Source organism: Panthera tigris, chromosome B2 (assembly GCF_018350195.1).
Source record: "Panthera tigris isolate Pti1 chromosome B2, P.tigris_Pti1_mat1.1, whole genome shotgun sequence".
NCBI classification, from domain to species: domain Eukaryota; kingdom Metazoa; phylum Chordata; class Mammalia; order Carnivora; family Felidae; genus Panthera; species Panthera tigris.
In genome coordinates, this window is record NC_056664.1 from 91,105,346 (window position 1) to 91,131,807 (window position 26,462).

At 34.4% G+C, this 26,462-nt stretch overlaps 1 protein-coding gene and 1 long non-coding RNA gene across 4 annotated transcripts in view; one reads left to right on the forward strand and one right to left on the reverse strand.

The window, feature by feature from the left end:
• GRIK2 (glutamate ionotropic receptor kainate type subunit 2) overlaps positions 1 to 26,462 on the forward strand; it is a 649,982-nt gene that overhangs the window by 453,703 nt on the left and 169,817 nt on the right. The gene's annotated exons all lie outside the window — the stretch shown is intronic.
• LOC122238697 lies at positions 299 to 15,233 on the reverse strand. The gene is made up of 3 exons (XR_006217772.1): positions 15,134 to 15,233; positions 3,781 to 4,056; positions 299 to 416 (listed from the first exon to the last, which is right to left on the reverse strand). It is a non-coding gene; the product is annotated as an uncharacterized LOC122238697 (long non-coding RNA).

A 26,462-nucleotide genomic window follows, 5' to 3' on the forward strand; every position in this document is an offset into this window, starting at 1 on the left:
AGATTAATTTTTTAGCAGCATTTAGATTAAAAAATATTCTCTCTAGTGTGACTTTCTGTTTTTCAACGGCTTCTCTCGGAGTTAGAGTATTCACTCTAGGGGAAATTACATCTCTATGACTTAACACCATGGCTAACACATAATAGATACTTCATGAGTATTAGTTAAATACATTAACTCTATTTTTTATCTATGGCAGTTTAGCCAACTCCACTTATGAAACTACTTATAAATAGGGATATACCTCAAATGAATACCCCCAATCATCATACTCTAGCTATTAACATACGTGCCTTGTCTCCCCTGTTCACGTGTCAGTGTCTTGACTGAGGCAGAAATGATTTCATGTTCTTCTTGGCATCTCTCACAATACCTACCACAGGGTTTCACACATGGTGGAGATGGTCAATAGAAGTCTGTAAAATAAATAGACATAAATTATCCACCCAGCCTCTTCTACTCTCCACACTAGGGAAATGCAGTAAACTTTACATATCTGTGAGTACTCAAAAGGAAAGCTATGATATCATCACAGATTCCTTCTGAAAAAAGGTAAAATCATGGAAGATTGTAGAACTTAGAATTTTAAAGTAGAGAAATGAATCATCTCTGTGGAATAAGAGATAAAGGCATTCTGAAACAGTATTCCTAATGTAGACACATAGGAAAGTCATTTTCAAAGGTTTCTTAAACAGATACTGTCAGATATATCAGACAATAAGCAATGAGATAGTGAGAGAGCACTGGAAAACACTCAGGGTAAGACGCTTAAACAAAGTGAGTGTCCTTAAATCCCCCAAAATAATAGTATAAAAAGGTCAGAATTGTCACAATTATAGTTGTATAAGTCAAATGGGACTTGATTGCATCTGACACTATTGAAAGATAGCTTGTCTTCAGGGCAAGAGCAGAAGAGAGATGTGTGTTTTGTAGTCAAAGGATCATCAGTATAAAAGTAACAATTCTAGCCTCAGCACCTTAGGGAAAAAGTCATCCCGGTCATCTGAAAGTTTATCTTTTAAGCACCTTAATACAATCTCTTTGGATGGAAACATTTTTAGATTGTATTATAAATATTTCTCTCTTTGAAACTGCAGTGCACCTTTCTATACTCCAGTCAAAAAATTCATTGTCTTGATGCTTCCATGATAATTTTATACTTTACTTTGCAGTCACCCAGGAATATGAAATTCATGTCTACCAAATTTCTTACCCATGATTTGTGATTGAAATGCTCCAAACATTTGCTCAGTAACCATATGCTTTTATTCTCTTACTTTGATAGATTCAAATAGGCACTTGATTCACCCTGTCACTACTTCCTATCACCTTTAAAGAGCCAAGTGCGTACTTCACATTGTATCTCAACTTATTTTCTTAGGTTATTTCCTATTATCTTTTATTTATTCCAAAATTTCTCATGTATATTTTACCTGCTTTCCTACACAAACCATTACATAGACTAGGTAACTTTTATGTTTATTTCCCACCAGCATATAAACAATTAAAGGTCAATATTTAAAAAAATATATGTTAATAATAAGCTGATTGATGAGCTGTGCTTCATGGACTGAGGATAAGATTGAGTTAAACATGTTTAAAACTGGCATCAGCTTCTTGGCAGAGGTACCCACGCATGGTGATGATTCCAAAGCAGAGATCTGTTGATTCTGCATCTCTATTATAGTTATGCAAGTCCCCAGCATTTATTACACCGTTATTCAGGAATTATTGAGCTAACTAAACACATAGAACTGGTTTTAAATCAGAATATTAATTTTCACATGAGTGTAATAAAAGGGACCTGTGCTTCTCAGCATTCTTACTCCTATTCCACAGATGCAATTAGAAGCCAACTTACAAATCAGTGGACAAAGAGCCAAAGGACAAATTTCAGGTAATCTCAGTATAGAGAGTGTATATCAGTATAGAGCATCAAGCATATACTCAAGCATGAAGTATACTTGTCCTACACTCTGGTGATATTTCTTTCTAAGTACTAATGCAGAGTATTGAGAATCAGAGCATCCGTTCTAGGGATAAAAATCCAAATGTACTATTTTCTGTCTCATTTTGCTTGGCAGACCATCACACACCTGCTTGGAGAAAACATCTATCTCAAGGATGTTGCAATACAATTAAGTGGGCTGTCCTTTTTTTTTTTTTTTTTTTAATAAACAATTGCTTGTTTTGATTAGGTTGATAATAGTAACACATTCAGTTTTCATTTTTATCACCTAAATTTGCTTCCTTCTTTTTTTCCCCCTTTTACTCTTTTCTTGACCTCTTTGGATTGAATGAAGTTTCTTTGGACTTACTCCTTTTTTTTCCTCTACCGGTATGAAGCTATAAACTTTTTTTGTTTTTACTTATTAACTTAGTCCTATTTTTATAACCATTCTTAACAAGATACCAATTAATCAGTGCTTTGTCTTTCTCCAAAACAGTGCAAGAACCTTAGAAACTAAGCTGATCAATGCCTTGCTGACATCTACTATTATTTTAGTTATAACTTGATTTTTATTTAATATTAAAAATACACCATTAATACTATTATTGTATATATTTGATATTTGTTTAGACTGAACACATTTAACACAATGATTTGCTTTGGTCAGTTTTTTCTTTTATCACAGACATTCTTCTGTGGGATCTTGTCTTCAAAATAATACACTTCAGTAGTGCCTCTCTGTTGTTAGTAAATTCTTTCTCTTACCAACTTTTTTTTTTTTAATTGGAAATGTCTTTGTTTCACCCTCATTCCTGACAGATAGTTTTGCTGCTGTACAATTTTAAGGTAACAGTTGTTTTTTCTCAGAGCTTTGAGCATATCGGCCCACTCTTTCTGACTTTCATCGTTGTTCTATATAATTATTATGCCATCATATTTCCTTGTATTTTTCCTCTGACTTCTTTTAAAATCTTCTCTCCGTCTTTGGTATTTTTGGCATCATTCAGATGAATCTCAGTTCCCATTTATCTATCTTGCTTAATTTACATTGACAGAGCCCATGAGGATTCATGGCATCTCTCAATTCCAGAAAATTCTCAGCCATTATTCATCATGTGTGTTATCCCCTTTTGGAAATCTGAGTAGATTTATTTGGAACTTCTATGGCTTTTCAACTCTATTTTCCCATTGCTTTCTCTCTCTGCTACAATCCGTATAATTACTTCTGACACATCTGCTTTTTCATTTTGCTCTTTTGTGTTTTCACATTTCTTTCTTTATTCCTGTAATACTTAATTTATGTTTATATTATATGTAGATAACTTTAATACAGGAATGCTTGAGTATCTGATCCTGCAACTTATTATTTCTGCTGAGTCTGTTCAGAATGACTTGTCTTACTGGGTACTTTCTGGTATTTTATGGTTAGAAAACACATAATCCTTGAAACATTATTTGTTGAAATACTTGAGACTTTTATCAATATGAATTTCTCCAGAGAAATTTTATCTGAGTTTCTGCTAGGTCTTTAGTGATAAATCCAAACCAGAACCTATTAAACTTTGTTTTTGACTTTTTTTTTTTTTTGGAGATCACCATATGAAGGAGGATAAGTCATTAAGAATGCCCAGAGTAGGCATTTTTTTCCTTTATACTCACATTTAATTGAAGCCAAGACTAAGTCAAGTATGACTCCCCATCATCTATTTCTGTGGGGGGGGGGCTTTATTCTAGTTGACCCACTGAGTATGGGTGTACTAGGGTGTATTGGCTTTCTATAATAAATTCTCCAATCTGATCATTCATTTTGCATGGGACCCAGGACTTACCTTCTGCTTTGGGCTGTTGGCTCATTAAATCTCAAGCTTTAGATGAGGATTACAGGATTTCAAATGCACTCGGCAAATGTCAGCTCAAAATCTCTGGATTCATAATTTCTTCATTTGAGTTATTCTGAACTGAAAATATTTTTCTATTTATTTAATCTTTCTAGAAATATGTCTGGAGGGATGTTTCCACAAATACTTAGTTCTTCACATTATATATTAGATTTTGGTATTGTCAATTCCATTTTCAGAGAAATTACATTTTCCTGACCCCAGTCCCTAAATGGGAGGACATGAAAATTAAAAATTTAGTATTTAATTTATTAAACAAAAAACATGGAAATGAAAAAGAGCAATGTGGTTAATATCATTGTATAAAAAGTTATATTAAACAAGAAGCCCAAAATACATTTATTTCATTTATTTATTGAAGGGACTACTTTGTACAATGTTCTATGCAAGTCACTGCCAATGACATAACAACCACTTAGACTTGGACTCCTCTCTCCCCAGTATTTAATACAGTACAGAAAGTAGATATGAATTTAGAATTACCACAACAGATTGATTAAAGCATGAAGTATCATGATGCGTGCATGAAGGATGGAGAGTAAATCTCAACCAAGGAGAGAATATAAGTAGATTGGAGCCATGTAAAAATCTCGGTGGAAAGGTGACACTGAATGAACCATGAGGGTCTATCTAACATGATCAAAGTTGTGTATCACAAAAATATTTCCAGGCAAACTGTTATTTTATAAACACTAGTCAAGGTCATAAAAAAAGGCACTGCATTGAAATCAATATAAATGATTTCTAATCACTTTCTCCTAAGATATTATACACTGGGTACTGGTCAACAACATCTCTCACTCAACAACTGTGATGAATCAATTGCAGCAATACACGTGTATGTGCACATGCACACAACACACAAATATTTTATTATGTTCAATTTGTCTTGCTTAAAAAGGCAATTTAGTGTTTAAAGATATAAGATAATGTTCTCTCACCTGGGGATCAACATTACAAATAAAAATGTAATTTGAAACACATGTAAAATCTGAATTCAGTTTTTGAGAAGTCAAAATTTAAGAAAAAAAAAGTGTTTAGGCAAATCAGTTAATTATGTAAGTAGCAATATTAGGTTGAAATATAAAATTGTCATTTTTGCAGATTAAGATGAAGTTATCCAGAATTTCACATGCTCCATCCTATACATTTTCCCTATTCATGATACCATTAAAAAGTTTGCAGAAGCTTTTCCTCCCTTGATATTTAAATATATAACTTTTTAAGGTTAATATAAGAACATCTCTAGATCCTTTTCTTTAGAAAACAGTTGTGACAAAGATTTTTTTCTGAGATTTCACAAGCTTTATTAAGACTTCAGATCTAATTAGAACCAATAACTAGTCTAAATGATTAAAATGTGGTTTCCTACAAAAACAAAACAAACAAACAAACAAAAAACCTCATCCCTAAAGCACTCTTCAAGGCCTACATTTTCTTCCAGTGCCAGAGCCCTGTCACCATTGTCTAAACCTTGGCATAGTTCAAAGAGAGCTCATCAATGCACAGTGAGAATTAATGTGCACCACTCATTACCCTGCTGAGATCCTTTGTTAAACAGTCCATTTCTATGCTGTTTGTAAGGTTGTGCAGTTGTAATCCCTGGGTAACTGCCAGGAATAGCCATAGTAACAAAACAGCCAGTGTCCTTCTGTTTTCAATTCAGTCTGTCATTGTGTAAAGAATTTTTTGAATTATGAATCTTGCCTGCCAGTCAGTATTTGTAGGTCATTCCAAGACCCTTCGTGAAGGATGTTACTTCTCAGCTCTCATAGATAGATTCATTCCCATACATCTCTTTACGTAAATTATTTATGTTATGGTTTGTCATAATAGGTGAGGTTGAATTTTCTAATTAAAACAGAATATGCAATATGTATATAAATAATACCAATATTCTCATATGTTCTCTTATCGCCTGTATATTAATCATGGTGTACTTAAAAAATAAATAAACTTGACTTTCACAATTTTGAAGTAATTGATGCAATATTACAAGTACACACCCACATCCATGTTTATATATATTTATATATGTACACATGTATATATATGTATGTATATATACACATATATATGCACATACTGTATATATATGTGTATGAATGCATACAAACAGTATACATATGTGTATTTTCACACTAAAAACAGTTTTAAAAGTAAAAAGTGGGTATTGTTTCAATGAACTAAGATTCAGTGTGTTGTAAAGGACAATGCCTGTTGTTTAAATGTCAGTATGAACTTGGATACTTTAGTGAAGACTTGATCACCAATTTATTTGCTATTCTCACTAAAATCTATTCCCAATTCATTATTGCTTGATACATTTTTATTTTATTTTTAAAGATAATCATTCCACCTGGTATATTTTGATATTCAAAAGGCTTTATAATTATAGCCAGTAGAATAACTTGGGAATTCAGTCAAATTTCCAAATCTGTCTTCTATTCCTTATCAGAAGCATGATCTGGGACAACTCATAAAAGTTTCCCCAGCCTCATTTTTCTTAACTAAAAAGAGCACTGACCAAAGCATGCACTTCATGCTAAAGATTAAATGACATAAAACATATGAAGTTCTTAGAATAGTACCAAGTATAAGTATTCAATAAGAGTTAGCTGTCATTAGAATTTTTTTCCTAATAGTAAAATCTCTGAAATGAATGAAAGCACAAACTCAAGCATCTTACTGCCTCTTCCATTTACCCTATTTCCCATTGAAATTATCAACAGAATAAACAAATTAGGAAAAGTCTACATACATTTACTTTGGAATCTATGGATAGAGCCATCCAAATGATGTATTTTTTTTTTTTCTACTTAGCTTAGTGTATACAAGACCAAAGAGAAGAAAAATTAGAAGATTGATACCGGATCCCACTCTCATAAAACATCCATGTGTTTGAGAATTTAGTGGAAAGCCATGTGATTGCAGCTTGTATCTTCAGTAGTATATTTTTAAACATGAATATGAGTTAATCTAAACAAACTATCTCACAACTTATTGTTATTGGATATTGTAAAAATTCTAAGACTATCCAGTCTATTTAATTTTTCTACTACAGGTGCCTGGGTGTCTCAGTTGGTTAAGCTTCTAACTCTTGGTTTTGGCTCAGGTCATGGTCTCCCGGTTTGTGGGATCAAGCCCTGTGTTAAGCCCCACATTGGACTCTGTGCTGAGCATGGAACCTGCTTAGGATTCTCTCCCTCACCCCTACTCTCTGTACCCTCACCTGCTTGTGTGCATGAGCATTCTCTCTCCTAAAATAGATAAATAAACTTTAAAAATAGATTCTCCCTGAATGTTTACTTCCAGAATGTGCTGAGCTCTGTTGACTTTGCTGTGACCCAAACTACCACTCTTTCCCTTTCTTACAAGCCATTCATTAGAACTTCGGGATCCCTACTCCCTCCATCATTGACAATCTCCTGTGATTTCTAATTACTTCCTTGATTATTTTTTATCCTGTTTGGCCTCTCTCCTGTTGAAATTGCTCTCTCTGTAGCCCTGTCAATGATAGCAATTCTATCTGTCTCACTTCCACTTACTTTGAGAAACTGGGTCAGATCTGTTGGCTGCCTGGATTAGGCAGCATGGGCTAAGCTCAAATATTTAGTAATTTATACCTACAGAGATTGTTTCTCACTCCCACTGCATATATATCAAAGGCCAGCTGAGGGCTCTTCTCCATGTTTTCTCACTCAGGCACCCAAGCTAATGGAGATTCCCCACATGAACATTGCTGATTATTACACTGGGAAAAGAGAGAACATGGTGACTTGGACACTCTTTTTAAAAGTTTCTTCCCAGAAGTGAATGCACACCATATCTGTTTATATTCTGTTGTCCAGAATAAATCATATGGCTGTGCTCAGCCTCAAAGGAGAAAGAGGATGTGATCTGCCACGTACTCAGAAAAAGACAGACTGGAAGATAGTTGAATAGTCATACTACCCTAACCTCCATTGCTGTTTCTAGTTCATGAACCCTTCAAGCTCCAGGAAAAAAATAACAAAGAAAGAGGCTTCTCTGAGGTTCAGGTTCATTTCCCTGGATATTCCTTCTCTGTTTATGCTCTTCTCTACTCATGTCTAAATCACAATTACTCTTCCACTGTTGACTTCAGCCACTGGATCATAGCCTTTGACTTTAAGATGGTTGATTTTATGATATTAGGTAAATTCAGTGTCCTTACAGAAGATTCATCCATCACCACAGGCTCTAAGTTCCTTGAGTTATTCATTTCTAGAGGCCTCTCAGCCACATCATATTATAGATGCTTATAACTACATCATAGTCATTATCATGACCCAAACTATACTAACTTAGATCAATAACTCAGATATTCGGCTTTTTTTCTTTTTGCTTATAAATTCATTTGACTCCACTACACTTGTGTCTTACCCTATCAGACCATGAGTCGATATCTGTTTCTCTATTAATTCTCTTCTCTCTTCACATTTCTCCATATCTAGTTTACTTTTTATAGTTTATTCTTAAAAACACCATTTTATGATACCAATTTATTTTTTCACTGTTGTTAAGCATGTACCTCCTCAAGACTTAATCCTGTATTAATGTCATTGTCTTCTTCACTATAGCTTAGAAAAACAAACTCAGATGGAGAAAATTCACCAATTGTGAAGAATGGACCCACTGGAAACTGATAGTCAGTAATCCAAAATGAGCTGCCAACACTGCCACAACTGCTATAAACTCTGGCCACCACAGTTTTGTAATGTTTATTTATTTTTGAGAGAGAGAGAGTGATAGAGGGTGGGAGAGGGGAAGAGAGAGAGGGAGTCAGAGGATCCAAAGCAGGCTGTGCACTGGCAGCAGTGAACCCAATGCAGGGCTCAAACTCATAAACCGCAAGATCATGACCTGAGCTGGAGTCGGAAGCTAAACCAACTGAGCCACCTAGGTGCCTCTGGTCACCACGTTCTTTTTTTTTTTTTTTTAATTTCTTTTTTTACATTTATTTATTTTTGAGAGACAGATTGCGAATGGGGGAGGGGTAGAGATAGAAGGCGATAGAGAATCTAAAGCAGGGGGCTCCAGGCTCTGAGCAAGCTGTCAACACAGAGCCCGACGTGGGGCTCGAAGCCATGAACCATGACATCATGACCTGAGCTTCGGTCAAACGCTCAACAGACTGAGCCACTCAGGCGACCAACCTGGTCACTACATTCTTATATTCTGCAACACTATTTTCAAATATTTCTTTCTACTTCTTAAATTTAACAGTCCGTCTTTAACTTGGTGCAGAAAACCTGGTCTCCAGCTTCTGAGAGAAGTAGAAATTACTAGATGAGAATGTCTTACCCTCACACTGTCTCATTAGCACCCGTTCTTCATTTGATGGAGAAGTATGCCCTTCTTCTGCCTAAAGATATACTCTTCATATTTCTTTCCCATTCCAGCTCTGTTCAGCAATTTTTATACCCATGTATATTTCATCTCTAGATACTGAGGCCTTATTCTTCTGATTTATTTCCATTTGTATTTTTTAAAGATTATGATTCCTCAATTTAAAAAATATCCCTTTCAACCACCACCCAGTGTTTCATTTTACCCGTTAGTTAAATATTTTTACCATTTGGCTGCACTACCTACCTCCATTGGCTCACATCTTACCCATGATCATTTTTGAAGTAACATGACATCAAAAAATCATCCTTAGTAATGTCTACAAGTCATTAAATGCAGTGGATATTTGTTAGGCTTTATCTTATTTGATCTGTAAGAAGCTATTTTCTCAGCTTACTATTCTGTTCCTGAGGTACTCTTTTCCACTGGCTTGCATAACACTCTCTTCATTTTTCAACTGCCTCTCTGAGGTAACTGCTTTCCAGTTCTATTCACTATCTTTACCTCTACTGACTAACTTTGAAGCGCTACTAGGAAGAGAGTATATTATAATAAATTTGGAAAACAAAACTGCTTTATTTCTTGTCAGGATGGCATAGTAACATCATGCTTTGACAGACTCCTCTTGGATTAATACCCATAACAAAATCCATGCAAAATAAGCAGAGTAAGCCCGACTAAAGCTATGGCACTTAGGGCTTCTGATCCCAAAGAAGGGCATGTTGGTGTGGAATTAACCCAGGATTAAAAGTGCTCCATGTAAAATCCAAGTCTGAAGCCAGGCTTACTGCTTGACACCAGGGCCCTGAATATGCCTTCCTTATTTGTGAAAGCAGCATGAAATACTGCCTGAGGCTTTGACTTATTTGAAAGTTGTTGGACCTAGGTAAATGTAAGGGCACAGATTAAGTCAGGTAGCTGGGAACTGTCTCAAGCTATCTAATTGTTTTGGGACTAAATTCAAAGTACCACAAATATCTTCAGGCGATATGAACCTTAAATCACCTTTATAAAACATAGCTATGGATTAGAAGACTGGGGAGAGGGAACTGAGTGAAAGGAATAACAGAACCCCTAAAAAGGTACCTGTAAGGATATATGAGAGAGACAGAGAGAGAGAGAATGAAGTAGAAAAAAATAGCAAAAAAGCTTGTATTGAAAAATACAGTTGAATATTAATTTTATCTTAATGAAAAATATTTTGTTGAGTTGACAAAGATTTTTAAAAAACTAAAGACAAAAGATCTTATAAAATTCTGTAAAATATCTACACAAAAGAGAATTCCATAGTAAAAATAATGAAATAGGAAAGTGTGAAAAATAATGAATAATGAACATTTTAAAAGTTTCATGAGAATATGTCAAAAAGAAACCTCAATAGATGAGGTATACTGAAGAACGAGTTAAATGGAAAAAATATACTGATTAATCAGCACATAGCACAAAAAGACAAGAAAATAAACTGAAAGAAGAGCTAAGAGGTGTGGAGGTTTGGGTGATAAACTCCATTATATCTCTGGTAGGAGTTCCATAAGAAGACAATACAAGTTCCATAAGAAGACAGTACATGGTGTCAAAAAAAAGATAATACCTCAGGATTTTCTGGAATTTTTCCAGGAAAGATCCTCCAACTCATAAACAGTTACATGTAGAAAAGTCCTAGTACTTTTGGGACCCCATGGCTCTAAGGTCCCTCTGTGATGATTTTGCCTTTTGTCCTGTACCCAAAGTTTTTCTTCAGTTTCTGTACTAATCACTTTTTAGACACAGCTTCTGTGTACACTCCTTTTAAAAAACAGCTATTTACTTGCTGCTACCCTTGTTGAAATTGAATGCCCGATCCACAGAAATCTTGTGATTACGTAGCCTGTTAATCCTATATTGAGGTTGACCAACTTGGACTTTACAACTCCTAATGTGGGAAAGACCTCAAAAGTTTCTCTTACCAAATTGAAATAGTATATTCAAGAACTCAGCCATCCGGGTAGCTGTAACATCTTGGGTTTAAATGAAAAGAGGTAGCAATCACTTTAGGGGCAATTTTATTCCCCCACCCCATAGCTTAAAATACAATGGCTGATTCAATAGGGACCTTGATTCATAGGGGTTCTTCTAAATTCCTGGGCCTGGTTCCCTGACAAGTTGAAACATGATGGCATTCACTGGGCTCCTATGGCTATCCAGCATCATTGCTCCCTATACAGAGCCAAAACTGGATATGATCATTCTTATTGGTGGGCAGAGCCCAAGGCCATTGGCTGTAACTCTAGCTATGATGTGAGCTGTTGCCAAGGGCTTGGGTTTTACTTTGCCCTTTGGAAAGCTAAAGACTGCCAGGTTAAATATAACCCTCTCTTGGCCCCCCAACTATGGAAACAAATTGTGGCTCTTGATTGGAAAGTGTGGATTGCTAATGAATTCATAATGTAAGCTTGTTAACTGCTATATTGGACTTTCTCATTCATAGTGTAAGTATCAAATATCCCATGAATCTTCTAACCACCCCATTGATCTCTTCCTCATATAATTCATTGTGTTTTGATAGCTCCCTTGGATATTTTTTGCTTTAAGGAATCTTATATAAGCTCTGGGAGGGATCATGTCTAACTGTCTTTGCATCCCTATTCTGCCTAGTCTTCCAGTAAATACTGATTGATAGATCCTGTCATATTATTTCGCAGCTGAGAAATCAGAAGCTGATTTAACTTTACTGTGGGATATATTTGTGTGAACTTTTGGTGAAGAAACAGCAATTGCCTTATAAAATCATGGGTATTTACTACTTATAATTTATTCTCTATTCCAAGTTTTTTTTTTTTTTTTTTTTTACATCTTACAGAAAGATAATCTGATTGATTATTGCTCCCTCTAAATCCTACATGGAAGCACTACATGAATATATGAAAAAGATAGGAATCACTAGCCTTGAAATACAGTAGCATTTTCCCCAACATGTTATGTAATATTTGATATAAGAAATTTCATTTGAATCATTCAGGTTAAACTACTAATGAAAGGGGAGCTTATTTTTCTTTATTCTCAAAATGAAAATATATCAGCTGTTTTTAAGAAATTAAATTAAAGCAAAACAGTACTTTACTCATTTCATGTTTTAATAGTTTATTTTCAGAAAATAATTGCATTTGTACTGAAGTTAATCTATAAGTTTAGGGCAAATAAAACTCTTTGCATGTGTATCTCAATCTTTATATTCTTAAACATAATGACCACAAGATTCTATGGATTTGCTTTATTGCTTACAATTGTTGTTTTATTTAATTAGTGAAGGTTTTTGAAGCTTTATATATATATATTTATATTTATATTTAAAGCTTCATATATATATATATATATATATAGCTTGAAAAACCTTCACTAATATATATATATATTAGTATATATGTATATATATATTTGTGTGTGTATATATATATATATATATATATCAGGTATTTCCTTATTGAAATAGGAAAATAATATATTTTCAATATATAAAAATTATAAAATTTAGAAATAATATAAAAAACAACCATAGTTCTACAACTATTGACAAACAGTATTAACATTTTGCTTGATTTCCTTCCACAACTGATTTTATACATTTAAAATGTTATATTATGGGACTTTTCAAACATGTGCAAATAGAAAAGTAAAGTGAGGGGCAATATATCCATCATAGCCCTCAAAGTTTAACAAACTTTTGACCAATATCATTTCCTCTCAACTCTCACCAATTTTTTTTGACACCTGTGTTATTTTGTAGTAATTCCTAGACTTCATATCATGTCATATGTTTATTTCATATATTCATGTGTAAATAGTATTTATCACTAAAAGACAAGGACTAATTTTTTTAAATGCCCATGCTGTCATTATCCCATGGAAAAAATTTGATTTTATTGACATCAAGTATTCAACAAACAGTATTTATTTACTCATTCATTACAATGTACTTGTTTAAATTGGGATCTAAAAATTCTCTTTTATTTGTGATTGGTTGATATATTCCAAGACCCATTTAATCTGTAGGCTCCACTCTTATCATGTTTTTATTTAGTTGAATTCATATTTAATATTGTATGTTTCTATATTCACTCTCATTATCAGTGTCCATTCCCTTTTATTGTAGACATCATAAAATGTTATTTAACAGTGAATAGTAGTTCTTTATTGTTATACCCTTATATATTGACCATTCCCTTTTGAGGCATGTAGGCTACTTACATTTCCAGATTATAGGTGATCTTGGGGGAATACCTTTGTATAATAGCCTGGTTCTGAAGTTAGAATTATTTATTAAATATTTTAGGTGTGACATTTCAGGGTTAAGTATTAGTAATATATTTAAGGCTCTTGTAAGCTGGAATTGATGGTCCACTTTCATTCAATAGAAAAAGTTCTTTGCTTATGATCTCTGTCTTAAAATCCTTTTACGACTGCTAATAGACACAATTTTATTGTATATGCTCTTTAAAAATAAAAAAAATCATTCTGATTTTAGAAGAAGGAAAAGAGAAAAGAAGGAAGGAAAGAAGGAAAGAAGGGTAGTTTGGATAAAATAATAGATGGAAAAATCTAACCTTTTTCTTAGAGAACTTTTTCTTATTATTTGCATCCAGTTTCCTACTATCAAACACTATCAAAACTGCAGGCACCTAGTATTGGAAAGACTTTTGTTTGATATTTTGAAGGACTTTTTTTGTTTAACCCTTCTATTTAATTTTACCTATGAGTTATCCAATCATCCTTAAAAACATGGTGATAATATATTGTTAAAATCTCATGAACAAATATGGGAATGTTGTCAATTTTTATTAATAAACATGGTGAAGTGGTCTAAGTTCTGTTATTATAAATGAATTATTCAGAATCAAATATTCTAAAAGGAAAATACTGTTCCTCAGTGATATTTACAGAAAACCATGAAGTTGTTCTTATTAATCAATGGGAGATTTTTGTACAGGCAGGAGATCATATTGGTGTTGTAGGAACAAAGTCATGTCACAGGTTCAGAAATATTGTGCACAGTGTAATCTTTTTTTTATATTATTATTATATAATGCTGAGTTTCCACCTCATGGGATCGGTGTTTTGCTTAATTTTTTAATAGGTGGTATAGTATTTTATTTTATTATTTATTAAAATTTTTTTTTAATTTTTTTTTTTTTTTGAGAGAGAGAGACAGAGCGTGAGCAGGGGAGGGGCAGAGAGAGAAAGGGTGACACAGAATTCTAAGTGGGCTGCAGGCTCTGAGCGGTCAGCACAGAGCCCAACATCGGGCTCAAACCCACAAACCACAAGATCATGACCTGAGCTGAAATCAGACGCTTAACTGACTGGGCCTACTCAAGTACCCCAATAGGTGGTATAGTATTTTCACAAATTCTAGGGCACAAGTAGTTTTCTTGCAGTTGAATTTGAACAAAATAATTTATAGGGATCATATAGGATAAAGGTAGGAGGATAAATCAAAATTATATTTTATTAGTGGAAAAAACATACTGAGAATGACATGAGAGGCGCAATGTCAGAAATTTTCTCTACTAAATCTGACACCTTTTTTAATGGTTGGAATATATTTTTAATTTAATGTTTTTATAATCAGTGGGACTTTCTGGAGAGGATTAACGGGATGATTAAAGTAGGAGAAGCTGGGGAGGATTAGAGACATGTTTGGGACTCCTCTGGCTTACCTGGCTTGTTTCCACTCCTGAGCCTTTGTAATTCATAGTCTCCTCTGCTAGGAGAACTCTGCTCAGACCCTCCCAGGGCTTTATCTCTGACTTGACTGAAATCTAGACTCAAATGTCTAGAGGTTCCTCTGTCCATTTTATTAAAGAGTGCCCTCTTTTCCCTACTCACACTCTGATCCTCTCACCCTGCATTATCTTCACTCATTAACACTCTTTATTACCTTAAATTACATCCTCTAATTTTTTCATGCTTCGTGTCTGTCTTCTTTCTTCACCTTGTCTGGCTTTGCCTGTACTGTGAGTATCAGAACAGCAACTATTATAGAACTGTCATTAAAGAACAAATAATTATTGAATAAATTAGTGAATTGTTTAATAACACATTTCTTAATAAATTAGTGAGTGAATGATTTCACATAGACGACAGGATTTTAAGTTCACTCATACATCAAAAATTTTGACAGATACTGAATAAATTGTTACAGTTAAACCTTTATACAAATTATTAAATAGTACAGTTTCAAGGAATTTTATTAGTCATGGGAGCCAAATAAGACATGTTACAAAGTATATTTTTGTTAGAGAATTAATTGTAAAGATATCCACATGCAACACCAATAATGGCTAGCTGTTATATTACTATAAATATTTTTGTTACACAAAGTTTTCTTACCATGTATGTAATCAGTTTATGTATTTAACAAATTCCAATATGTTCTAGCTATGAGCATATGATACATATTTTGAATGTAAGGATTTGAGTAAATTTATATTTTAATTTGACCTTTTCAAAGATAGGTTTGCTTAGTAGTTGAGCATACAATGTGAATCTATTTATAAGGCAAAGTACGTTCTATGGAGCAAAAAGTTAAAAATCATGCTCTGTTGGAAGATATACTGTAGATCTATTCTGTATGGCATTAAAATGAATGTAACAAATGCCTTTAGGTAAGAATTATGCGACTATATAGGAAAATTAGTGTTTATTTGCATTTTAACTGGAAAAGGGAATAGAAGAAGTTGATCTAGGAGTGCCTTCTAGTTTGCTTATGTGGCTTGCAAGTGTTATTCACCTTGCAACTCTTCTTATTCCTCTCATATTGATTATTCTAAAGACCACTTTGATTTTTAAACTCCTTAGCATAGTTCTTTTTTAATCTAGTAATAACGTATAGATAATCAGAAGCTATAACATGGATTATAATACTGTCACTTTTCCCTCTTGAATCCATTGTACTTCTTAAAATACTAATGACAGAGTGTGTATAAGTCCCATTTCAACTCCAGGTTTTGCAGAATTAATGTAAATTTTAATAATGAATATCATTTTGTATTAATCCATTATTAAAGCAACAGGTGGGCAAGCCAATAAAATCATAGCACAACTGTACATACCTCAATTTACATATACACACTTCAGCTGAAACACTAATTAGGCCTTCCCAATTATTTGTTTCCATTGTTAATCTTCCCTATGCCACAGTGAGCACCTGAGAAATGAGACTGTCCTAAATATCTTTGTATCCTATACTTTGTCCCAGGCCTGGTGCTTAGTGAGTCTTGGTAATATTTTATCAAGGAATATTTGTAATTGTGACAAATATCCGAAATAAATTGATTCTAAATCAATTCTAAAATTATTTTAAATTAATTAATATCCAATTTTAAAATAAACATCATAATAAAACATTTTATATCATTGATTATTTATAGCTATTATAATTTACTTATTACTTTAAAATAGGTCCTGAGAATTCAATATGCTTAATCTCTTATACGAAGAACAGTTTACAAAGCAGAATTACAAGTTCACAGTTCCATTAAGAAGATTCCCTCTAGTTCATAGTCACCCATCTTAGTGCTAGTAGTTGTTTCTTGGTCCACTGCTTGTGATACCATAGCATGTAAACTGGGAAATGAAAAAAGGTTTAACAGAAAATATATAGGTGAAATAATAGCTTCAATCAATAACAAGAAGTTGTGTGAATGTTTTATAGGTTCAAGAAATAACCCGCAGTTTTAAATACTATTTTGAGTTGCTTCTATTTTCTTTTACACTTTATTTATTTATTTATTTATTTATTTATTTATTTATTTATTTATTTTTGAGAGAGAGACAGAGACAGAGCACAAGTTGGGGAGAGGGAGAGGGAGAGGGAAACACAGAAACCAAAGCAGGTTCCAGGCTCTGAGCTGTCAGCACAGAGCCCGACATGGGGCTCAAACTCACAAATTGTGAGATCATGAACTGAGCTGAAATCAGACACTTAACTGACTGAGCCACCCAGGTGTCCCTCTGTTTTCTATTTTGAAACTTTTCATATAAATTCATTTCAAAGAAGACATGTGTCATCTTTGTCTTTTCAAAATATTATTTGCTTGATAAATATATAATAACAATAAGTTTGAGTAATACTGTGGATTTTTCCTTGTTTTGTTTTTGTTTAAATATGTAACTAAGGATTATAGAATATAATAGAATATTTTTAATATTTGGGTGATTGTCTTCAACAGAATAAAATGTTTTCACTTACAATTTTAGAAGACATTATTTATTTTATTAAAATTTTTTTAATGTTTATTTTTGAGAGAGAGAGAGAGACAGAGCATGAGCAGGGGAGGGGCAGAGAGACAGGGAGACACAGGATCCTAAAGAGGCTCCAGGCTCCAAGCTGTCAACACACAGCCCAGTGAGGGGCTGGAACCCACGAACCACGAGATCATGACCTGAGCCGAAGTCAGATGTGCAACTGACTGAGCCACCCAGGTGCCCCAAGATGTTAGTTATTTTAAATCGGGAAATCTATATATCTGAAATCCAGAACAAAAAATGTCAGAGACACTATCATTCAGTTCTTTGCTCATGAATAACAGATTGTCGTAGATTCTGAGTCTGGAGTTCTCTCTTGTCCAGCAAGAGAGGGGGACACAGGATTAAAAATGTATGAGAAGCTAATGTCCGGGAGGAGACAAGAACCCCAAGTAAGGGTTGTCCTTGTTCCATTTTTATTAGGATCAGACAGTGAAACTGTGAACATTAACTTATGGGCATGGGGAAAAGGGGGTTTTGGAGATATGCGGTGTTAGGAGTTTGAGTCAATACAAAATAAGATTCTGGTGCTGGGTGGAAGGTTGTTTACAGCAAACATGATGCTCCACCTCTGTTTACCTGAACTGGTCTAGGGGACAGATAAGAAAGACAGAACATGATACCTCAGGTTCAACAAGGCATCTGCTAATTAGCTCTGCTCTGGGCAACTCTGACCCTGCTGTGGTCTATAGCCCTATTTACTGGTTTACTTAATTTGGTCCTTCCTGTGAAAGCAGTTTTCTGCCTTTGTCCTATATCTTTGTCCTATACTGGAGGACTTTGCCCCATTTACCTAATCTTATTTACCTAATCTTGTTTATCCAAACTTGGGTGTGTTCATCCTATGGCTTTCTAATTCTTTATGCCTTGTTAACCCATTGGTGCAAGCTCAGGGACTTCCTAAGCTTATTCCCCACAACAGATATACTAAATTCCACTTTGAATTATTGATATGAATGATTGCAGATTATTTTTAGTAGAAATTTAGTTTTCTTGGAATTATCAATGTGGAAAATACTCCTCAATTTCTGTGTACCCAATTTTTTCAAGGGAGCTAAGCTAACTCAACTATTATGTTAAAAAATAAACCAAGGGTTGAGCATCGGACTCTTGATTTGGCTCAGGTCATGATTCCAGGATCATGGGATTGAGCCCTGCATTGGACTCTGTGCTGAGCATGGAGCCTGCTTGAGATTCTCTCTTTCCCTCTGCCACTCTCCCTCGTTCACTCACATTCTCTCTCTTTCTAATACAAACAAACCACAAATGAATCCCATGGAAATACTGAAGTTAAAGGAAGATATTGTAATATAAATATTAATATTTATAAGCCATCCAGTTGGGAGTTCACAGCAAAATCAGAACAGGGTGGGAATACAACACAAAACAAAAACCATTAAGTCCCCCCTCAACCTGTGCTCCCCCTACAAAAAAACCATCACACTCCAAAACTGTTTTAGAACCATGGCTCTTCTGAACAATTACCAGTTGAGAAGTTCATTTTTCATTTGTGTCATTAACGGCAAGTTTGTTAGATTTAGTCAATATCATATGAAATTACCAGCAGGCTTACTTAAGCATTAATAAATTAATTATTGCTTGTGTTTAATACTACTGTCTGTGTTTAATTCTTTCTTAATTCTCTCTGTTTAGGCTCTTTATGTGTAACAGAAATCTCCTTATTTTATAACTCAATTGCCTACTGTACAATTGAGGTTTGTAGGTTACTACTTGGTTTGGTAAAAAGCAACTGAAGGCATATTTCTAAAATATAAGGTTATGCCTTTGTGAACCTACAAATAGACATTATGATGTATAGTGTATATAATATATGTAATTTATAGAAGTTTGAAGTTAGGTTTTCACATTTATGACACATTTAACTTTAATCTCATTACTTTTTTTTCTTAAACACAACCTAGTGAGTACAAGCTAAATTAATGGCATGAGGTGACTTCTTGTTTGTTATAATAACTGAAACCCAATTTATCACAGAAATATTAACTATGAAATATATTACCAGTTTTCAATAACTATTTTTAGTTTTATAAAAATAGAAATCATGCACAAGGAAAATCTCACTTTTGTAAGAAGATAAACCTCAGGAATATATATATTTTTTTCTGTAAAGACATTTAGGGAAGTACTGGGGATAAATGTTTTATGCATTCACTTGATCATTTAAAAATATTTAATGACTGCTCTGTCCCAAACACTGTACTAGGCACTGGCAATGCAGAAGTGGACAAAGTATAGAAACTCCTTTCTCGAAAGAGATGTACATTCTTTTGGAAGGAGGACAACAATAAATGACATAATTTCAGGTCACTCTAAGTTTTATGAAGAAAATGAAAACATGGTAAGGAGATAAAGAGTGATAGAGTAGTGGTTAATAAAGATCCCTTTGAGTGACTGATAACAGAACCTATACATCAAAACATTAAAAGTGAGTGAATAAGCCATGTAGACCTATGAGGAACAAGCTTTCCAGGCAAAAGAAATAGTAAGTTTAAAGGCCTTGAAACAGAAACGTGTTCACATTTAAAGATTAACAAGGCAACCAGAGTTATTGGGACAAGAGTGATCCCCCTAAGACCAGGAGAGTGATAGGAACTGAAGTTGATTACATAATTAGGGGCCATCTCTTGTAGTGCTTTGTAGGCCAAGATTAGGTTGTATTTTATGTGTGCTAGAAATCGTTGGAGAATTCAGAGCCAAAAGTGATAATCTGGTATATGTTTTAAAAAGAGCTTGTCTTTGGATGAAGAATAGGCTCTAGTTGGGCAACAATGAAAGCAGGGGACCAATTAGGAGGCCACTGTAGGAGTCCAGGCAGTGTAACCAGGTGGATAGTGGTGGAAATGGTATGCCACATGTACAGAAAGTAAACTATGTTTCCCTAAAAGTGCACACAAAGGCGAAAGCATGTGTTCACATTATTCATTGTGAAGAGTTTGGTAAAGTGTGGGATCACTTATAAGTTACATTAAAATTAATATCATAATTAACTAGCTTAAATGTCTTAGCTAAATCAGTTAAAATATTTCCAATTTTTTCAAGCCCACTTACCACTGTCGTAAGCATTTCACAACATTGTGGAAACGAAAAGTTTTTAGAACTGGTTTTTCCAGTTTGTTAAATTACAAAAACTTTCAGAAGTATGCATAAGATGTTTCACTGGCCAGAGCATGTATTATAAAATAATATCATTATGTTCTTTCATTACTAGGACTTTGTAAAGAAGGTTTTCTCAGCATGATCAAATTAGGAGTCATTGTGACATTCATGAACATATGCCTTGTTATCTAATTTTTGTATTAGGTAATTGGAAATTAGACCAATAAATGTTATCATTGTTCTTTGAAACTGTAATCAAGGATTGCTATTAACTATATAGAACTCCATAAAAAGAATTATTCTGTTTTCCCCTAGATGGGTTAGTTCACTAGAAATTACATTAATGTACCAATAAATCTTATTTCTAGAATAAGATCAGAAAAAAGTTTAATTTTGAAATTCTCTGGGTAATTTTCTTTGAAAATTTTAGTAAGTTAAACTGTATTTAGTAAGTTGAAACTGTATTTAGCAAACGTTTACCAAGTAGTTCCTTGGTGTCAGATTTTGTCCAATGCCCTACGGATATTTGATTGGTTATTATGAGAATAAAACAATTTGGAAAATTTCATATAGAATGATAGAATATTAAATTAAAACTTATTAATAAGATAGTGCTGCCCAGGCATCTTTGTGAAATTTCCAGGGAGAAACCCTTTACCATAGCAACTATGTTCTAATTAATTTAATCAACACAACATTAAGTACTACTAACTGAGGATATGGTTAAAATTATTATCTAAAAAATAGACTTTTTAGAGTAGTTTTAGGTTTATAGAAAAACTGTGCAGAAAGTAGAGTTTCCATACCTTCTCCCATTCTGCTTTCATCCCCTGCCCCACTCTAGTTCCCATGATTATTAACAGCTTCCATTAGTGTAGTACATTTGTTACAGTTGATGAACAATTTTTGAGACATTAGCTAAAGTCCATGGTTTACATTAGGGCTCACTCTTTGTATTCTACAGCTTTATATTTTTTGATAAATGCACAGTGTCATGTGCATTATGATTTCTTACAGAATAGTTTCACTATATTAAACATGTTTGGTTCCATTTATTTGTCACTCTGTTCCCCTGAGCCGTTGTCAACCACAGAGCTTTTTACTTCCTGTGCAGTTTTGCCTTTTCCAAAATGTCATATAATTGGAAGCATATGCTATGTAGTCTTTTCAGACTGGCATTTTTCATTTAGCACTATATGCATTTAAAGTTTTTCATGACTTTTCCTGTCTTGATAGCTCATTTCTTTTTATTGCTGAATAATATTCCATTATATGAATGTACCACAGTCTGTTGATACATTTATTTTTTATTTTATTTTATTCTTTTTAATATGAAATTTATTGTCAAATTGGTTTCCATACAACATGCAGTGCTCATCCCCACAGGTGCCCTCCTCAATACCCATCACCCACTTTCCCCTCCTTTTCACTTCCCATCAACCCTCAGTTTATTCTCAGTTTTTAAGAGTCTCTTATGCTTTGGCTCCCTCCCTCTCTAACATTTTTTTTTCTTCCTTCCCCTCCTCAATTGTCTTCTGTTAAGTTTCTCAGGATCCACATAAGAGTGAAAACATACGGTATCTTTCTCTTTATGACTTATTTCACTTAGCATAACACTCTCCAGTTCCATCCACGTTGCCACAAAAGGCCATATTTCAGTCTTTCTCATTGCCAAGTAGTATTCCATTGTGTATATAAACCACAATTTCTTTATCCATTCATCAGTTGATGGACATTTAGGCTCTTTCCATAATTTGGCTATTGTTGAGAGTGCTGCTGTGAACATTGGGGTACAAGTGCCCCTATGCATCAGCACTCCTGTATCCCTTGGGTAAATTCCTAGCAGTGCTATTCCTGGGTATAGGGTAGATCTATTTTTAATTTTTTTGAGGAACCTCCACACTGTTTTCCAGAGAGACTGCACCAGTTTGCATTCCCACTAACAGTGCAAGAGGGTTCCCGTTTCTCCACATCCTCTCCAGCATCTATAGTCTACTGATTTGTGCATTTTAGCGACCCTGACTGGCGTGAGGTGATATCTCAGCGTGGTTTTGATTTGTATTTCACTGATGGGGAGTGATGTTGAGCATCATTTCATGTGCCTGTTGGCCATCTGGATGTCTTCTTTAGAGAAGTGTCTATTCATGTTTTCTGCCCATTTCTTCACTGGATTATTTGTTTTTCGGGTGTGGAGTTTGGTGACTTCTTTACAGATTTTGGATACTAGCCCTTTGATATGTCATTTGCAAATATCTTTTCCCATTCCGTTGGTTGCCTATTAGTTTTATTGATTGTTTCCTTTGCAGTGCAGAAGCTTTTTATCTTCATGAGGTCTCAATAGTTCATTTTTGCTTGCCCTTGCCTTTTTTTTTTTTTTTTGCCCTTGCCTTTGGAGATGTATAAAGTAAGAAATTGCTGTGGCTGAGATCAGAGAGGCTTTTTCCTGCTTTCTCCTCTAGGGTTTTGATGGTTTCCTGTCTCACATTCAGGTTCTTTATCCATTTTGAGTTTATTTTTGTGAATGGTGTAAGAAAGTGGTCTAGTTTCAACCTTCTGCATGTTGCTGTCCAGTTCTCCCAGCACCATTTGTTAAAGAGACTGTCTTTTTTCCATTGGAAATTCTTTCCTGCTTTGTCAAAGATTAGTTGGCCATACTTTTGTGGGTCCAATTCTGGAGTCTCTATTCTATTCCATTGATCTATGTGTCTGTTTTTGTGCCAATACCATGCTGTCTTGATGATTACAGCTTTGTAGTAGAGGCTAAAGTCTGTGATTCTGATGCCTCCTGCTTTGGTGGTCTTCTTCAATATTACTTTGGCTATTCAGGGTCTTTTGTGGTTCCATACAAATTTTAGGATTACTTGTTCTAGCTTTGAGAAGAATGCTGGCAGAATTTTGATTGGGATTGCACTGAATGTGTAGATAGCTTGGGATTGCACTGAATGTGTAGATAGGATTTTAACAATACTTATTCTTCCAATCCATGAGCACGGAATGTTTTTCCATTTCTTTATATCTTCTTCAATTTCCTTCATAAGCTTTCTATAGTTTTCAGCAAAAAGATCTTTTACATCTTTGATTAGGTTTATTCCTAGGTATTTTATGATTTTTGGTGCAGTTGTGAATGGGATCAGTTTCTTTTTTTGTCTTTCTGTTGCTTCATTATTAGTGTATAAGAACGCAACTGATTTCTGTACATTAATTTTGTATCCTGAGACTTTGCTGAATTCATGTATCAGTTCTAGCAGACTTTTGGTGGAGTCTATCGGATTTTCCATGTATAATATCATGTCAACTGCAAAAAGTGAAAGCTTGACTTCATCTTTGCCAATTTTGATGCTTTTGATTTCCTTTTGTTGTCTGATTGCTGATGCTAGCACTTCCAACCCTATGTTAAATAACAGCAGTGACAGAGGACATCCCTGTCGTGTTCCTGATCTTAGGGGGGAAGCTCTCAGTTTTTCCCCATTGAGGATGATATTAGCTGTGGGCTTTTCATAAATGGCTTTTATGATGTTTAATTATGTTCCTTCTATCCCAACTTTCTTGAGAGTTTTTATTAAGAAAGGATGCTGAATTTTGTCAAATGCTTTTTCTGCATTGATTGACAGGATCATATGGTTCTTTTCTTTTCTTTTCTTAATGTGATATATCACATTGATTGATTTGTGAATGTTGAACCAGCCCTGCAGCCCAGGAATGAATCCTACTTGATCATGGTGAATAATTCTTTTTATATGCTGTTGAATTCGATTTGTTAGTATCTTATTGAGAATTTTTGCATCCATATTCATCAGGGATATTGGCCTGTAGTTCTCTTTTTTTACTGGGTCTCTGTCTGGTTTAGGAATATAAGGAATGCTGGCTTCATAGAATGAGTATGGAAGTTTTCTATCCCTTTCTATTTCTTGGAATAGCTTGAGAAGGATAGGTATTATCTCTGCTTTACATGTCTGGTAGAATTCCCCAAGGAAGCCATCTGGTCGTGGACTCTTATTTGTTGGGAGAGTTTTGATAACTGATTCAGTTTCTTCGCCAGTTATAGTCTGTTCAAGTTTTCTATTTCTTCCTGTGTGAGTTTTGGAAGTGGGTGGATGCTTAGGAATTTGTCCATTTCTTCCAGGTTGTCCAGTTTGTTGGTATACAATTTTTCATAGTATTCCCTGATAATTGCTTGTATTTCTAAGGGATTGTTTGTAATAATTCCATTTTCATTCATGATTTTATCTATTTGGGTCATCTCTCTTTTCTTTTTCTTTTTCTTTTGAGAAGCCTGGCTAGAGGTTTATCAATTTTTTTTTCTTTCAAAAAACCAACTCTTGGTTTCATTGATCTGCTCTACAGTTTTTTTACATTCTATATTGCTTTTTTTCTGCTCTGATCTTTATTATTTCTCCTCTTCTGCTGGGTTTGGGGCGTCTTTGGTTTGCTGTTCTGTGTCTATTTCTTTTAGGTGTGCTGTTAGATTTTGTATTTGGGATTTTTCTTGTTTCTTGAGATAGGCCTTGATTGCAGTGTATTTTCCTCTCAGGACTGCCTTCGCTGCATCCCAAAGCGTTTGGATTGTTGTGTTTTCATTTTCATTTGTTTCCATATATTTTTTGAATTTCTTCTCTAATTTCCTGGTTGATCCATTCACTCTTTAGTAGGGCGTTCTTTAACCTCCATGCTTTTGGAGGTTTTCCAGACTTTTTCCTGTGGTTGATTTCAAGTTTCATAGCATTGTAGTCTGAAAGTGTGTATGGTATGATCTCAACTCTTTTATACTTATTAAGGGGTGTTTTGTGAGCCAGCATGTGATCTATCTTGGAGAATGTTCCATGTGCACTCAAGAAGAAATTATATTCTGTTGCTTTGGGATGCAGAGTTCTAAATAGATCTGTCAAGTCCATCTGATCCAATGTATCATTCAGGACCATTGTTTCTTTATTGATACTGTGTCTAGATGATCTATGCATTGTTGTAAATGGGGTATTAAAGTCCCCTGCAATTACCACATTCTTATCAATAAGGTTGCTTATGTTTGTGATTAATTGTTTTATATATTTGGGGGCTCCTGTATTCGGCACATAGACATTTACAATTGTTAGCTCTTCCTGATGGATAGACCCTGTAATTATTATATAATGCCCTTCCCTTTAACTTAAAGTCTAGTTTGTCTGATATAAGTATGGCTACTCCAGCTTTCTTTTGACATCCAGTAGTATGATAGATAGTTTTCCATCCCCTCACTTTCAATCTGAAGGTGTCCTCGGGTCTAAAATGAGTCTCATGTAGACAGCAAATAGATGGGTCTTGTTTTTTTAACCATTCTGATACCCTATGTCTTTTGGTTGGAGCATTTAGTCCATTTACATTCAGTGGTATTATTGAAAGATATGGGCTTAGAGTCATTGTGATGTCTGCAGGTTTCATGCTTGTAATGATGTCTCTGGTACTTTGTGGTCCTTGCAACATTTCACTCACAGAACCCCCCTTAGCATCTCTTGTAGGGCTGGTTTAATGGTGATGAATTCCTTCAGTTTTTGTTTTTTTGGGAAAACCTTTATCTCTCCTTCTATTCTGATTGACAGTCTTGCTGGATAAAGGATTCTCAGCTGCATTTTATTTCTGTTTATCACATTGAAGATTTCCTGCCATTCCTTTCTGGCCTGCCAAGTTTCAGTAGATAGGTCTGCTACTACTCTTATGTGTCTACCTTTGTAAGTTATGGCCTGTTTATCCCTAGCTGCTTTCAGAATTTTCTCTTTGTCCTTGTATTTTGCCAGTTTCACTATGATATGTCATGCAGAAGATCTATTCAAATTACATCTGAAGGGAGTTCTCTGTGCCTCTTGGATTTC